Below are 16,593 nucleotides of genomic sequence, written 5' to 3'. Positions count from 1 at the left end.
TGTAGAAATATTTTTTTTCACATTTTAGTTCCTTGTAAATACAGGTAAATCGATAGTGATTTTCGTACGGATAAGTACCCAGTGAACGGTTCGTTTAGCTTTATATATTGTTCCGGGTGGGCGTTGTATTGGTTTTTCGGAAGTGTTACACCTGTAAGAGAAAAATTTAAATGGTTTGGAAAGGCCATGGGATTTAGAAATACTTTTTCACATTTTACTTCCTTGTAAAAACAGGTAAATCAATAGGGATTTTCGTACGGATAAGTACCCAGTGAACGGTTCGTTTAGCTTTAGATATTGTTCCGGGTGGGCGTTGTATTGGTTTTTCGGAAGTGTTAGACCTGTAAGAGAAAAATTTAAATGGTTGGGAATGGCCATGGCATGTAGAAATATGTTTTTCACATTTTATTTCCGTTTAAAAACAGGTAAATCAATAGGGATTTTCGTACGGATATGTACCCAGTGAACGGTTCGTTTAGCTTTATATATTCTTCCGGGTGGGCGTTGTATTGGTTTTTCGGAAGTGTAACACCTGTAAGAGAAAAATTTAAATGGTTTGGAAAGGCCATGGGATTTAGAAATACTTTTTCACATTTTACTTCCTTGTAAAAACAGGTAAATCAATAGGGATTTTCATACGGATAAGTACCCAGTGAACGGTTCGTTTAGCTTTATATATTGTTCCGGGTGGGCGTTGTATTGGTTTTTAGCATGTGTTAGACCTGTAAGAGAAAAATTTAAATGGTTGGGAAAGGCCATGGGATGTAGAAATATTTTTTTCACATTTTACTTCCTTGTAAAAACAGGTAAATCAATAGTGATTTTCGTACGGATAAGTACCCAGTGAACGGTTCGTTTAGCTTTATATATTGTTCCGGGTGGGCGTTGTATTGGGTTTTCGGAAGTGTTAGACCTGTAAGAGAAAAATTTAAATGGTTGGGAAAGGCCATGGTATGTAGAAATATTTTTTTCACATTTTATTTCCTTCTAAATACAGGTAAATCTATAGGGATTTTTGTACGGATAAGTGCCCAGTGAACGGTTCATTTAGCTTTATATATTGTTGCGGGTGGGCGTTGTATTGGTTTTTCGGAAGTGTTAGACCTGTAAGAGAAAAATTTAAATGGTTGGGAAAGGCCATGGCATGTAGAAATATTTTTTTCACATTTTATTTCCGTTTAAAAACAGGTAAATCAATAGGGATTTTCGTACGGATATGTACCCAGTGAACGGTTCGTTTAGCTTTATATATTCTTCCGGGTGGGCGTTGTATTGGTTTTTCGGAAGTGTAACACCTGTAAGAGAAAAATTTAAATGGTTTGGAAAGGCCATGGGATTTAGAAATACTTTTTCACATTTTACTTCCTTGTAAAAACAGGTAAATCAATAGGGATTTTCATACGGATAAGTACCCAGTGAACGGTTCGTTTAGCTTTATATATTGTTCCGGGTGGGCGTTGTATTGGGTTTTCGGAAGTGTTAGACCTGTAAGAGAAAAATTTAAATGGTTGGGAAAGGCCATGGTATGTAGAAATATTTTTTTCACATTTTATTTCCTTGTAAATACAGGTAAATCGATAGGGATTTTTGTACGGATAAGTGCCCAGTGAACGGTTCGTTTAGCTTAATATATTGTTGCGGGTGGGCGTTGTATTGGTTTTTCGGAAGTGTTAGACCTGTAAGAGAAAAATTTAAATGGTTGGGAAAGGCCATGGGATGTAGAAATATTTTTTTCACATTTTATTTCCTTGTAAAAACAGGTAAATCAATAGGGTTTTTCGTACGGATAAGTGCCCAGTGAACGGTTCGTTTAGCTTTATATATTCTTCCGGGTGGGCGTTGTATTGGTTTTTCGGAAGTGTTACACCTGTAAGAGAAAAATTTAAATGGTTTGGAAAGGCCATGGGATTTAGAAATATTTTTTTCACATTTTACTTCCTTGTAAAAACAGATAAATCAATAGGGATTTTCGTACGGATAAGTACCCAGTGAACGGTTCGTTTAGCTTTATATATTGTTCCGGGTGGGCGTTGTATTGGTTTTTCGCATGTGTTAGACCTGTAAGAGAAAAATTAAAATGGTTGGGAAAGGCCATGGGATGTAGAAATATTTTTTTCACATTTTACTTCCTTGTAAAAACAGGTAAATCAATAGTGATTTTCGTACGGATAAGTACCCAGTGAACGGTTCGTTTAGCTTTATATATTGTTCCGGGTGGGCGTTGTATTGGTTTTTCGGAAGTGTTAGACCTGTAAGAGAAAAATTTAAATGGTTGGGAAAGGCCATGGTATGTAGAAATATTTTTTTTCACATTTTAGTTCCTTGTAAATACAGGTAAATCGATAGTGATTTTCGTACGGATAAGTACCCAGTGAACGGTTCGTTTAGCTTTATATATTGTTCCGGGTGGGCGTTGTATTGGTTTTTCGGAAGTGTTACACCTGTAAGAGAAAAATTTAAATGGTTTGGAAAGGCCATGGGATTTAGAAATACTTTTTCACATTTTACTTCCTTGTAAAAACAGGTAAATCAATAGGGATTTTCGTACGGATAAGTACCCAGTGAACGGTTCGTTTAGCTTTAGATATTGTTCCGGGTGGGCGTTGTATTGGTTTTTCGCATGTGTTAGACCTGTAAGAGAAAAATTAAAATGGTTGGGAAAGGCCATGAGATATAGAAATATTTTTTTCACATTTTACTTCCTTGTAAAAACAGGTAAATCAATAGTGATTTTCGTACGGATAAGTACCCAGTGAACGGTTCGTTTAGCTTTATATATTGTTCCGGGTGGGCGTTGTATTGGTTTTTCGGAAGTGTTAGACCTGTAAGAGAAAAATTTAAATGGTTGGGAAAGGCCATGGCATGTAGAAATATGTTTTTCACATTTTTTTTCCGTTTAAAAACAGGTAAATCAATAGGGATTTTCGTACGGATATGTACCCAGTGAATGGTTCGTTTAGCTTTATATATTCTTCCGGGTGGGCGTTGTATTGGTTTTTTGGAAGTGTAAGACCTGTAAGAGAAAAATTTAAATGGTTTGGAAAGGCCATGGGATTTAGAAATACTTTTTCACATTTTACTTCCTTGTAAAAACAGGTAAATCAATAGGGATTTTCATACGGATAAGTACCCAGTGAACGGTTCGTTTAGCTTTATATATTGTTCCGGGTGGGCGTTGTATTGGTTTTTAGCATGTGTTAGACCTGTAAGAGAAAAATTTAAATGGTTGGGAAAGGCCATGGGATGTAGAAATATTTTTTTCACATTTTACTTCCTTGTAAAAACAGGTAAATCAATAGTGATTTTCGTACGGATAAGTACCCAGTGAACGGTTCGTTTAGCTTTATATATTGTTCCGGGTGGGCGTTGTATTGGGTTTTCGGAAGTGTTAGACCTGTAAGAGAAAAATTTAAATGGTTGGGAAAGGCCATGGTATGTAGAAATATTTTTTTCACATTTTATTTCCTTCTAAATACAGGTAAATCTATAGGGATTTTTGTACGGATAAGTGCCCAGTGAACGGTTCATTTAGCTTTATATATTGTTGCGGGTGGGCGTTGTATTGGTTTTTCAGAAGTGTTAGACCTGTAAGAGGAAAATTTAAATGGTTGGGAAAGGCCATGGGATGTAGAAATATTTTTTTCACATTTTACTTCCTTGTAAAAACAGGCAAATCAATAGGGATTTTCGTACGGATAAGTACCCAGTGAACGGTTCGTTTAGCTTTATATATTGTTCCGGGTGGGCGTTGTATTGGGTTTTCGGAAGTGTTAGACCTGTAAGAGAAAAATTTAAATGGTTGGGAAAGGCCATGGTATGTAGAAATATTTTTTTCACATTTTATTTCCTTCTAAATACAGGTAAATCTATAGGGATTTTTGTACGGATAAGTGCCCAGTGAACGGTTCATTTAGCTTTATATATTGTTGCGGGTGGGCGTTGTATTGGTTTTTCAGAAGTGTTAGACCTGTAAGAGGAAAATTTAAATGGTTGGGAAAGGCCATGGGATGTAGAAATATTTTTTTCACATTTTACTTCCTTGTAAAAACAGGAAAATCAATAGGGATTTTCGTACGGATAAGTACCCAGTGAACGGTTCATTTAGCTTTATATATTGTTCCGGGTGGGCGTTGTATTGGTTTTTCGGAAGTGTTAGACCTGAAAGAGAAAAATTTAAATGGTTGGGAAAGGCCATGGCATGTAGAAATATTTTTTTCACATTTTATTTCCTTGTAAAAACAGGTAAATCAATAGGGTTTTTCGTACGGATAAGTGCCCAGTGAACGGTTCGTTTAGCTTTATATATTGTTCTGGGTGGGCGTTGTTTTGGTTTTTCGAATGTGTTAGACATGTAAGAGAAAAATTTAAATGGTTGGGAAAGGCCATGGGATGTAGAAATATTTTTTTCACATTTACTTCCGTGTAAAAACAGGAAAATCGATAGGGATTTTCGTACGGATAAGTACCCAGTGAACGGTTCGTTTATCTTTATATATTCTTCCGGGTGGGTCTTGTATTGGTTTTTCGGAAGTGTTACACCTGTAAGAGAAAAATTTAAATGGTTTGGAAAGGCCATGGGATTTAGAAATATTTTTTTCACATTTACTTCCTTGTAAAAACAGGTAAATCAATAGGGATTTTCGTACGGATAAGTACCCAGTGAACGGTTCGTTTAGCTTTATATATTGTTCCGGGTGGGCGTTGTATTGGTTTTTCGCATGTGTTAGTCCTGTAAAGGAAATATTTAAATGGTTGGGAAAGGCCATGGGATGTAGAAATATTTTTTTCACATTTTACTTCCTTGTAAAACAGGTAAATCAATAGTGATTTTCGTACGGATAAGTACCCACTGAACGGTTCGTTTAGCTTTATATATTGTTCCAGGTGGGCGTTGTATTGGATTTTCGGAAGTGTTAGACCTGTAAGAGAAAAATTTAAATGGTTGGGAAAGGCCATGGGATGTAGAAATATTTTTTTCACATTTTAATTCCTTGTGAAAACAGGAAAATCGATAGGGATTTTCGTACGGATAAGTACCCAGTGAACGGTTCGTTTATCTTTATATATTCTTCCGGGTGGGCGTTATATTGGTTTTTCGGAAGAGTTAGACCTGTAAGAGAAAAATTTAAATGGTTGGGAAAGACCATGGGATTTAGAAATAATTTTTTCACATTTTACTTTCTTGTAAAAACAGGTAAATCAATAGTGATTTTCGTACAGATAAGTACCCAGTGAAAGGTTCGTTTAGCTTTATATATTGTTCCGGGTGAGCGTTGTATTGGTTTTTCGGAAGTGTTAGACCTGTAAGAGAAAAATTTAAATGGTTGGGAAAGGCCATGGGATGTAGAAATATTTTTTTCACATTTTATTTCCTTGTAAAAGCAGGTAAATCAATAGGGTTTTTTGTACGGATAAGTACCCAGTGAACGGTTCGTTTAGCTTGAAATATTGTTCCGGGTGGGCGTTGTATTGGTTTTTCGGAAGTGTTAGACCTGTAAGAGAAAAATTTAAATGGTTGGGAAAGGCCATGGGATGTAGAAATATTTTTTTCACATTTTATTTCCTTGTAAAAACAGGTAAATCAATAGGGTTTTTCGTACGGATAAGTGCCCAGTGAACGGTTCGTTTAGCTTTATATATTGTTCCGGGAGGGCGTTGTATTGGTTTTTCGGAAGTGTTACACCTGTAAGAGAAAAATTTAAATGGTTGGGAAAGGCCATGGGATGTAGAAATATTTTTTTCACATTTTATTTCCGTTTAAATACAGGTAAATCAATAGGGATTTTCCTACGGATATGTACCCAGTGAACGGTTCGTTTAGCTTTATATATTCTTCCGGGTGGGCGTTGTATTGGTTTTTCGGAAGTGTTAGACCTGTAAGAGAAAAATTTAAATGGTTGGGAAAGGCCATGGTATGTAGAAATATTTTTTTCACATTTTATTTCCTTGTAAATACAGGTAAATCGATAGTGATTTTCGTACGGATAAGTACCCAGTGAACGGTTCGTTTAGCTTTATATATTGTTCCGGGTGGGCGTTGTATTGGGTTTTCGGAAGTGTTAGACCTGTAAGAGAAAAATTTAAATGGTTGGGAAAGGCCATGGTATGTAGAAATATTTTTTTCACATTTTATTTCCTTGTAAATACAGGTAAATCGATAGGGATTTTTGTACGGATAAGTGCCCAGTGAACGGTTCGTTTAGCTTAATATATTGTTGCGGGTGGGCGTTGTATTGGTTTTTCGGAAGTGTTAGACCTGTAAGAGAAAAATTTAAATGGTTGGGAAAGGCCATGGGATGTAGAAATATTTTTTTCACATTTTATTTCCTTGTAAAAACAGGTAAATCAATAGGGTTTTTCGTACGGATAAGTGCCCAGTGAACGGTTCGTTTAGCTTTATATATTCTTCCGGGTGGGCGTTGTTTTGGTTTTTCGGAAGTGTTACACCTGTAAGAGAAAAATTTAAATGGTTTGGAAAGGCCATGGGATTTAGAAATATTTTTTTCACATTTTACTTCCTTGTAAAAACAGATAAATCAATAGGGATTTTCGTACGGATAAGTACCCAGTGAACGGTTCGTTTAGCTTTATATATTGTTCCGGGTGGGCGTTGTATTGGTTTTTCGCATGTGTTAGACCTGTAAGAGAAAAATTAAAATGGTTGGGAAAGGCCATGGGATGTAGAAATATTTTTTTCACATTTTACTTCCTTGTAAAAACAGGTAAATCAATAGTGATTTTCGTACGGATAAGTACCCAGTGAACGGTTCGTTTAGCTTTATATATTGTTCCGGGTGGGCGTTGTATTGCTTTTTCGGAAGTGTTAGACCTGTAAGAGAAAAATTTAAATGGTTGGGAAAGGCCATGGTATGTAGAAATATTTTTTTTCACATTTTAGTTCCTTGTAAATACAGGTAAATCGATAGTGATTTTCGTACGGATAAGTACCCAGTGAACGGTTCGTTTAGCTTTATATATTGTTCCGGGTGGGCGTTGTATTGGTTTTTCGGAAGTGTTACACCTGTAAGAGAAAAATTTAAATGGTTTGGAAAGGCCATGGGATTTAGAAATACTTTTTCACATTTTACTTCCTTGTAAAAACAGGTAAATCAATAGGGATTTTCGTACGGATAAGTACCCAGTGAACGGTTCGTTTAGCTTTAGATATTGTTCCGGGTGGGCGTTGTATTGGTTTTTCGCATGTGTTAGACCTGTAAGAGAAAAATTAAAATGGTTGGGAAAGGCCATGAGATATAGAAATATTTTTTTCACATTTTACTTCCTTGTAAAAACAGGTAAATCAATAGTGATTTTCGTACGGATAAGTACCCAGTGAACGGTTCGTTTAGCTTTATATATTGTTCCGGGTGGGCGTTGTATTGGTTTTTCGGAAGTGTTAGACCTGTAAGAGAAAAATTTAAATGGTTGGGAAAGGCCATGGCATGTAGAAATATGTTTTTCACATTTTTTTTCCGTTTAAAAACAGGTAAATCAATAGGGATTTTCGTACGGATATGTACCCAGTGAATGGTTCGTTTAGCTTTATATATTCTTCCGGGTGGGCGTTGTATTGGTTTTTCGGAAGTGTAAGACCTGTAAGAGAAAAATTTAAATGGTTTGGAAAGGCCATGGGATTTAGAAATACTTTTTCACATTTTACTTCCTTGTAAAAACAGGTAAATCAATAGGGATTTTCATACGGATAAGTACCCAGTGAACGGTTCGTTTAGCTTTATATATTGTTCCGGGTGGGCGTTGTATTGGTTTTTAGCATGTGTTAGACCTGTAAGAGAAAAATTTAAATGGTTGGGAAAGGCCATGGGATGTAGAAATATTTTTTTCACATTTTACTTCCTTGTAAAAACAGGTAAATCAATAGTGATTTTCGTACGGATAAGTACCCAGTGAACGGTTCGTTTAGCTTTATATATTGTTCCGGGTGGGCGTTGTATTGGGTTTTCGGAAGTGTTAGACCTGTAAGAGAAAAATTTAAATGGTTGGGAAAGGCCATGGTATGTAGAAATATTTTTTTCACATTTTATTTCCTTCTAAATACAGGTAAATCTATAGGGATTTTTGTACGGATAAGTGCCCAGTGAACGGTTCATTTAGCTTTATATATTGTTGCGGGTGGGCGTTGTATTGGTTTTTCAGAAGTGTTAGACCTGTAAGAGGAAAATTTAAATGGTTGGGAAAGGCCATGGGATGTAGAAATATTTTTTTCACATTTTACTTCCTTGTAAAAACAGGTAAATCAATAGTGATTTTCGTACGGATAAGTACCCAGTGAACGGTTCGTTTAGCTTTATATATTGTTCTGGGTGGGCGTTGTATTGGTTTTTCGGAAGTGTTAGACCTGTAAGAGAAAAATTTAAATGGTTGGGAAAGGCCATGGCATGTAGAAATATTTTTTTCACATTTTATTTCCGTTTAAAAACAGGTAAATCAATAGGGATTTTCGTACGGATATGTACCCAGTGAACGGTTCGTTTAGCTTTATATATTCTTCCGGGTGGGCGTTGTATTGGTTTTTCGGAAGTGTTACACCTGTAAGAGAAAAATTTAAATGGTTTGGAAAGGCCATGGGATTTAGAAATACTTTTTCACATTTTACTTCCTTGTAAAAACAGGTAAATGAATAGGGATTTTCGTACGGATAAGTACCCAGTGAACGGTTCGTTTAGCTTTATATATTGTTCCGGGTGGGCGTTGTATTGGTTTTTAGCATGTGTTAGACCTGTAAGAGAAAAATTTAAATGGTTGGGAAAGGCCATGGGATGTAGAAATATTTTTTTCACATTTTACTTCCTTGTAAAAACAGGTAAATCAATAGTGATTTTCGTACGGATAAGTACCCAGTGAACGGTTCGTTTATTTTTATATAATGTTCCGGGTGGGCGTTGTATTGGGTTTTCGGAAGTGTTAGACCTGTAAGAGAAAAATTTAAATGGTTGGGAAAGGCCATGGTATGTAGAAATATTTTTTTCACATTTTATTTCCTTGTAAATACAGGTAAATCGATAGGGATTTTTGTACGGATAAGTGCCCAGTGAACGGTTCGTTTAGCTTTATATATTGTTGCGGGTGGGCGTTGTATTGGTTTTTCGGAAGTGTTAGACCTGTAAGAGAAAAATTTAAATGGTTGGGAAAGGCCATGGGATGTAGAAATATTTTTTTCACATTTTATTTCCTTGTAAAAACAGGTAAATCAATAGGGTTTTTCGTAAGGATAAGTGCCCAGTGAACGGTTCGTTTAGCTTTATATATTCTTCCGGGTGGGCGTTGTATTGGTTTTTCGGAAGTGTTAGACCTGTAAGAGAAAAATTTAAATGGTTTGGAAAGGCCATGGGATTTAGAAATACTTTTTCACATTTTACTTCCTTGTAAAAACAGGTAAATCAATAGGGATTTTCGTACGGATAAGTACCCAGTGAACGGTTCGTTTAGCTTTATATATTGTTCCGGGTGGGCGTTGTATTGGTTTTTAGCATGTGTTAGACCTGTAAGAGAAAAATTTAAATGGTTGGGAAAGGCCATGGGATGTAGAAATATTTTTTTCACATTTTACTTCCTTGTAAAAACAGGTAAATCAATAGTGATTTTCGTACGGATAAGTACCCAGTGAACGGTTCGTTTAGCTTTATATATTGTTCCGGGTGGGCGTTGTATTGGGTTTTCGGAAGTGTTAGACCTGTAAGAGAAAAATTTAAATGGTTGGGAAAGGCCATGGTATGTAGAAATATTTTTTTCACATTTTATTTCCTTCTAAATACAGGTAAATCTATAGGGATTTTTGTACGGATAAGTGCCCAGTGAACGGTTCATTTAGCTTTATATATTGTTGCGGGTGGGCGTTGTATTGGTTTTTCAGAAGTGTTAGACCTGTAAGAGGAAAATTTAAATGGTTGGGAAAGGCCATGGGATGTAGAAATATTTTTTTCACATTTTACTTCCTTGTAAAAACAGGTAAATCAATAGTGATTTTCGTACGGATAAGTACCCAGTGAACGGTTCGTTTAGCTTTATATATTGTTCCGGGTGGGCGTTGTATTGGTTTTTCGGAAGTGTTAGACCTGTAAGAGAAAAATTTAAATGGTTGGGAAAGGCCATGGCATGTAGAAATATTTTTTTCACATTTTATTTCCGTTTAAAAACAGGTAAATCAATAGGGATTTTCGTACGGATATGTATCCAGTGAACGGTTCGTTTAGCTTTATATATTCTTCCGGGTGGGCGTTGTATTGGTTTTTCGGAAGTGTTACACCTGTAAGAGAAAAATTTAAATGGTTTGGAAAGGCCATGGGATTTAGAAATACTTTTTCACATTTTACTTCCTTGTAAAAACAGGTAAATGAATAGGGATTTTCGTACGGATAAGTACCCAGTGAACGGTTCGTTTAGCTTTATATATTGTTCCGGGTGGGCGTTGTATTGGTTTTTAGCATGTGTTAGACCTGTAAGAGAAAAATTTAAATGGTTGGGAAAGGCCATGGGATGTAGAAATATTTTTTTCACATTTTACTTCCTTGTAAAAACAGGTAAATCAATAGTGATTTTCGTACGGATAAGTACCCAGTGAACGGTTCGTTTAGCTTTATATATTGTTCCGGGTGGGCGTTGTATTGGGTTTTCGGAAGTGTTAGACCTGTAAGAGAAAAATTTAAATGGTTGGGAAAGGCCATGGTAAGTAGAAATATTTTTTTCACATTTTATTTCCTTGTAAATACAGGTAAATCGATAGGGATTTTTGTACGAATAAGTGCCCAGTGAACGGTTCGTTTAGCTTTATATATTGTTGCGGGTGGGCGTTGTATTGGTTTTTCGGAAGTGTTAGACCTGTAAGAGAAAAATTTAAATGGTTGGGAAAGGCCATGGGATGTAGAAATATTTTTTTCACATTTTATTTCCTTGTAAAAACAGGTAAATCAATAGGGTTTTTCGTACGGATAAGTGCCCAGTGAACGGTTCGTTTAGCTTTATATATTCTTCCGGGTGGGCGTTGTATTGGTTTTTCGGAAGTGTTACACCTGTAAGAGAAAAATTTAAATGGTTTGGAAATGCCATGGGATTTAGAAATATTTTTTTCACATTTTACTTCCTTGTAAAAACAGATAAATCAATAGGGATTTTCGTACGGATAAGTACCCAGTGAACGGTTCGTTTAGCTTTATATATTGTTCCGGGTGGGCGTTGTATTGGTTTTTCGCATGTGTTAGACCTGTAAGAGAAAAATTAAAATGGTTCGGAAAGGCCATGGGATGTAGAAATATTTTTTTCACATTTTACTTCCTTGTAAAAACAGGTAAATCAATAGTGATTTTCGTACGGATAAGTACCCAGTGAACGGTTCGTTTAGCTTTATATATTGTTCCGGGTGGGCGTTGTATTGGTTTTTCGGAAGTGTTAGACCTGTAAGAGAAAAATTTAAATGGTTGGGAAAGGCCATGGTATGTAGAAATATTTTTTTTCACATTTTATTTCCTTGTAAATACAGGTAAATCGATAGTGATTTTCGTACGGATAAGTACCCAGTGAACGGTTCGTTTAGCTTTATATATTGTTCCGGGTGGGCGTTGTATTGGTTTTTCGGAAGTGTTAGACCTGTAAGAGAAAAATTTAAATGGTTGGGAAAGGCCATGGCATGTAGAAATATGTTTTTCACATTTTATTTCCGTTTAAAAACAGGTAAATCAATAGGGATTTTCGTACGGATATGTACCCAGTGAACGGTTCGTTTAGCTTTATATATTCTTCCGGGTGGGCGTTGTATTGGTTTTTCGGAAGTGTTACACCTGTAAGAGAAAAATTTAAATGGTTTGGAAAGGCCATGGGATTTAGAAATACTTTTTCACATTTTACTTCCTTGTAAAAACAGGTAAATCAATAGGGATTTTCGTACGGATAAGTACCCAGTGAACGGTTCGTTTAGCTTTATATATTGTTCCAGGTGGGCGTTGTATTGGTTTTTCGCATGTGTTAGACCTGTAAGAGAAAAATTAAAATGGTTGGGAAAGGCCATGGGATATAGAAATATTTTTTTCACATTTTACTTCCTTGTAAAAACAGGTAAATCAATAGTGATTTTCGTACGGATAAGTACCCAGTGAACGGTTCGTTTAGCTTTATATATTGTTCCGGGTGGGCGTTGTATTGGTTTTTCGGAAGTGTTAGACCTGTAAGAGAAAAATTTAAATGGTTGGGAAAGGCCATGGTATGTAGAAATATTTATTTCACATTTTATTTCCTTGTAAATACAGGTAAATCGATAGTGATTTTCGTACGGATAAGTACCCAGTGAACGGTTCGTTTAGCTTTATATATTGTTCCGGGTGGGCGTTGTATTGGTTTTTCGGAAGTGTTAGACCTGTAAGAGAAAAATTTAAATGGTTGGGAATGGCCATGGCATGTAGAAATATGTTTTTCACATTTTATTTCCGTTTAAAAACAGGTAAATCAATAGGGATTTTCGTACGGATATGTACCCAGTGAACGGTTCGTTTAGCTTTATATATTCTTCCGGGTGGGCGTTGTATTGGTTTTTCGGAAGTGTAACACCTGTAAGAGAAAAATTTAAATGGTTTGGAAAGGCCATGGGATTTAGAAATACTTTTTCACATTTTACTTCCTTGTAAAAACAGGTAAATCAATAGGGATTTTCATACGGATAAGTACCCAGTGAACGGTTCGTTTAGCTTTATATATTGTTCCGGGTGGGCGTTGTATTGGTTTTTAGCATGTGTTAGACCTGTAAGAGAAAAATTTAAATGGTTGGGAAAGGCCATGGGATGTAGAAATATTTTTTTCACATTTTACTTCCTTGTAAAAACAGGTAAATCAATAGTGATTTTCGTACGGATAAGTACCCAGTGAACGGTTCGTTTAGCTTTATATATTGTTCCGGGTGGGCGTTGTATTGGGTTTTCGGAAGTGTTAGACCTGTAAGAGAAAAATTTAAATGGTTGGGAAAGGCCATGGTATGTAGAAATATTTTTTTCACATTTTATTTCCTTCTAAATACAGGTAAATCTATAGGGATTTTTGTACGGATAAGTGCCCAGTGAACGGTTCATTTAGCTTTATATATTGTTGCGGGTGGGCGTTGTATTGGTTTTTCGGAAGTGTTAGACCTGTAAGAGAAAAATTTAAATGGTTGGGAAAGGCCATGGCATGTAGAAATATTTTTTTCACATTTTATTTCCGTTTAAAAACAGGTAAATCAATAGGGATTTTCGTACGGATATGTACCCAGTGAACGGTTCGTTTAGCTTTATATATTCTTCCGGGTGGGCGTTGTATTGGTTTTTCGGAAGTGTAACACCTGTAAGAGAAAAATTTAAATGGTTTGGAAAGGCCATGGGATTTAGAAATACTTTTTCACATTTTACTTCCTTGTAAAAACAGGTAAATCAATAGGGATTTTCATACGGATAAGTACCCAGTGAACGGTTCGTTTAGCTTTATATATTGTTCCGGGTGGGCGTTGTATTGGTTTTTAGCATGTGTTAGACCTGTAAGAGAAAAATTTAAATGGTTGGGAAAGGCCATGGGATGTAGAAATATTTTTTTCACATTTTACTTCCTTGTAAAAACAGGTAAATCAATAGTGATTTTCGTACGGATAAGTACCCAGTGAACGGTTCGTTTAGCTTTATATATTGTTCCGGGTGGGCGTTGTATTGGGTTTTCGGAAGTGTTAGACCTGTAAGAGAAAAATTTAAATGGTTGGGAAAGGCCATGGTATGTAGAAATATTTTTTTCACATTTTATTTCCTTCTAAATACAGGTAAATCTATAGGGATTTTTGTACGGATAAGTGCCCAGTGAACGGTTCATTTAGCTTTATATATTGTTGCGGGTGGGCGTTGTATTGGTTTTTCAGAAGTGTTAGACCTGTAAGAGGAAAATTTAAATGGTTGGGAAAGGCCATGGGATGTAGAAATATTTTTTTCACATTTACTTCCTTGTAAAAACAGGTAAATCAATAGGGATTTTCGTACGGATAAGTACACAGTGAACGGTTCGTTTAGCTTTATATATTGTTCCGGGTTGGCGTTGTATTGGTTTTTCACATGTGTTAGACCTGTAAAGGAAAAATTTAAATGGTTGGGAAAGGCCATGGGATGTAGAAATATTTTTTTCACATTTTACTTCCTTGTAAAAACAGGTAAATCAATAGTGATTTTCGTACGGATAAGTACCCAGTGAACGGTTCGTTTAGCTTTATATATTTTTCCGGGTGGGCGTTGTATTGGTTTTTCGGAAGTGTTAGACCTGTAAGAGAAAAATTTAAATGGTTGGGAAAGGCCATGGTATGTAGAAATATTTTTTTCACATTTTATTTCCTTGTAAATACAGGTAAATCGATAGGGATTTTCGTACGGATAAGTACCCAGTGAACGGTTCGTTTAGCTTTATATATTGTTCCGGGTGGGCGTTGTATTGGTTTTTCGGAAGTGTTAGACCTGTAAGAGAAAAATTTAAATGGTTGGGAAAGGCCATGGGATGTAGAAATCTTGTTTTCACATTTTATTTCCGTTTAAAAACAGGTAAATCAATAGGGATTTTCGTACGGATATGTACCCAGTGAACGGTTCGTTTAGCTTTATATATTCTTCCGGGTGGGCGTTGTATTGGTTTTTCGGAAGTGTTACACCTGTAAGAGAAAAATTTAAATGGTTTGGAAAGGCCATGGGATTTAGAAATATTTTTTTCACATTTTACTTCCTTGTAAAAACAGGTAAATCAATAGGGATTTTCGTACGGATAAGTACCCAGTGAACGGTTCGTTTAGCTTTATATATTGTTCCGGGTGGGCGTTGTATTGGTTTTTCGCATGTGTTAGACCTGTAAGAGAAATATTTAAATGGTTGGGAAAGGCCATGGGATGTAGAAATATTTTTTTCACATTTACTTCCTTGTAAAAACAGGTAAATCAATAGGGATTTTCGTACGGATAAGTACACAGTGAACGGTTCGTTTAGCTTTATATATTGTTCCGGGTTGGCGTTGTATTGGTTTTTCACATGTGTTAGACCTGTAAAGGAAAAATTTAAATGGTTGGGAAAGGCCATGGGATGTAGAAATATTTTTTTCACATTTTACTTCCTTGTAAAAACAGGTAAATCAATAGTGATTTTCGTACGGATAAGTACCCAGTGAACGGTTCGTTTAGCTTTATATATTGTTCCGGGTGGGCGTTGTATTGGTTTTTCGGAAGTGTTAGACCTGTAAGAGAAAAATCTAAACGGTTGGGAAAGGCCATGGTATGTAGAAATATTTTTTTCATATTTTATTTCCTTGTAAATACAGGTAAATCGATAGGCATTTTCGTACGGATAAGTACCCAGTGAACGGTTCGTTTAGCTTTATATATTGTTCCGGGTGGGCGTTGTATTGGTTTTTCGGAAGTGTTAGACCTGTAAGAGAAAAATTTAAATGGTTGGGAAAGGCCATGGGATGTAGAAATCTTGTTTTCACATTTTATTTCCGTTTAAAAACAGGTAAATCAATAGGGATTTTCGTACGGATATGTACCCAGTGAACGGTTCGTTTAGCTTTATATATTCTTCCCGGTGGGCGTTGTATTGGTTTTTCGGAAGTGTTACACCTGTAAGAGAAAAATTTAAATGGTTTGGAAAGGCCATGGGATTTAGAAATATTTTTTTCACATTTTACTTCCTTGTAAAAACAGGTAAATCAATAGGGATTTTCGTACGGATAAGTACCCAGTGAACGGTTTGTTTAGCTTTATATATTGTTCCGGGTGGGCGTTGTATTGGTTTTTCGCATGTGTTAGACCTGTAAGAGAAATATTTAAATGGTTGGGAAAGGCCATGGGATGTAGAAATATTTTTTTCACATTTTACTTCCTTGTAAAAACAGGTAAATCAATAGTGATTTTCGTACGGATAAGTGACCAGTGAACGGTTCGTTTAGCTTTATATATTGTTGCGGGTGGGCATTGTATTGGTTTTTCGGAAGTGTTAGACCTGTAAGAGAAAAATTTAAATGGTTGGGAAAGGCCATGGGATGTAGAAATATTTTTTTCACATTTTATTTCCTTGTAAAAACAGGTAAATCAATAGGGTTTTTCGTACGGATAAGTGCCCAGTGAACGGTTCGTTTAGCTTTATATATTGTTCCGGGTGGGCATTGTTTTGGTTTTTCGGAAGTGTTAGACCTGTAAGAGAAAAATTTAAATGGTTGGGAAAGGCCATGGGATGTAGAAATATTTTTTTCACATTTACTTCCTTGTAAAAACAGGCAAATCAATAGGGTTTTTCGTATGGATAAGTACCCAGTGAACGGTTCGTTTAGCTTTATATATTGTTCCGGGTGGGCGTTGTATTGGTTTTTCGCATGTGTTAGACTTGTAAAGGAAAAATTTAAATGGTTGGGAAAGGCCATGGGATGTAGAAATATTTTTTTCACATTTTACTTCCTTTTAAAAACAGGTAAATCAATAGGGCTTTTCGCACGGATAAGTACCCAGTGAACGGTTCGTTTACCTTTATACATTGTTCCGGGTGGGCGTTGTATTGGTTTTTCGGAAGTGTTAGACCTGTAAGAGAAAAATTTAAATGGTTGGGAAAG

This window comes from Paroedura picta, unplaced genomic scaffold (assembly GCF_049243985.1).
Source record: "Paroedura picta isolate Pp20150507F unplaced genomic scaffold, Ppicta_v3.0 Ppicta_v3_sca19, whole genome shotgun sequence".
NCBI lineage: Eukaryota > Metazoa > Chordata > Lepidosauria > Squamata > Gekkonidae > Paroedura > Paroedura picta.
Note: the sequence above shows the minus strand (reverse complement) of the source record.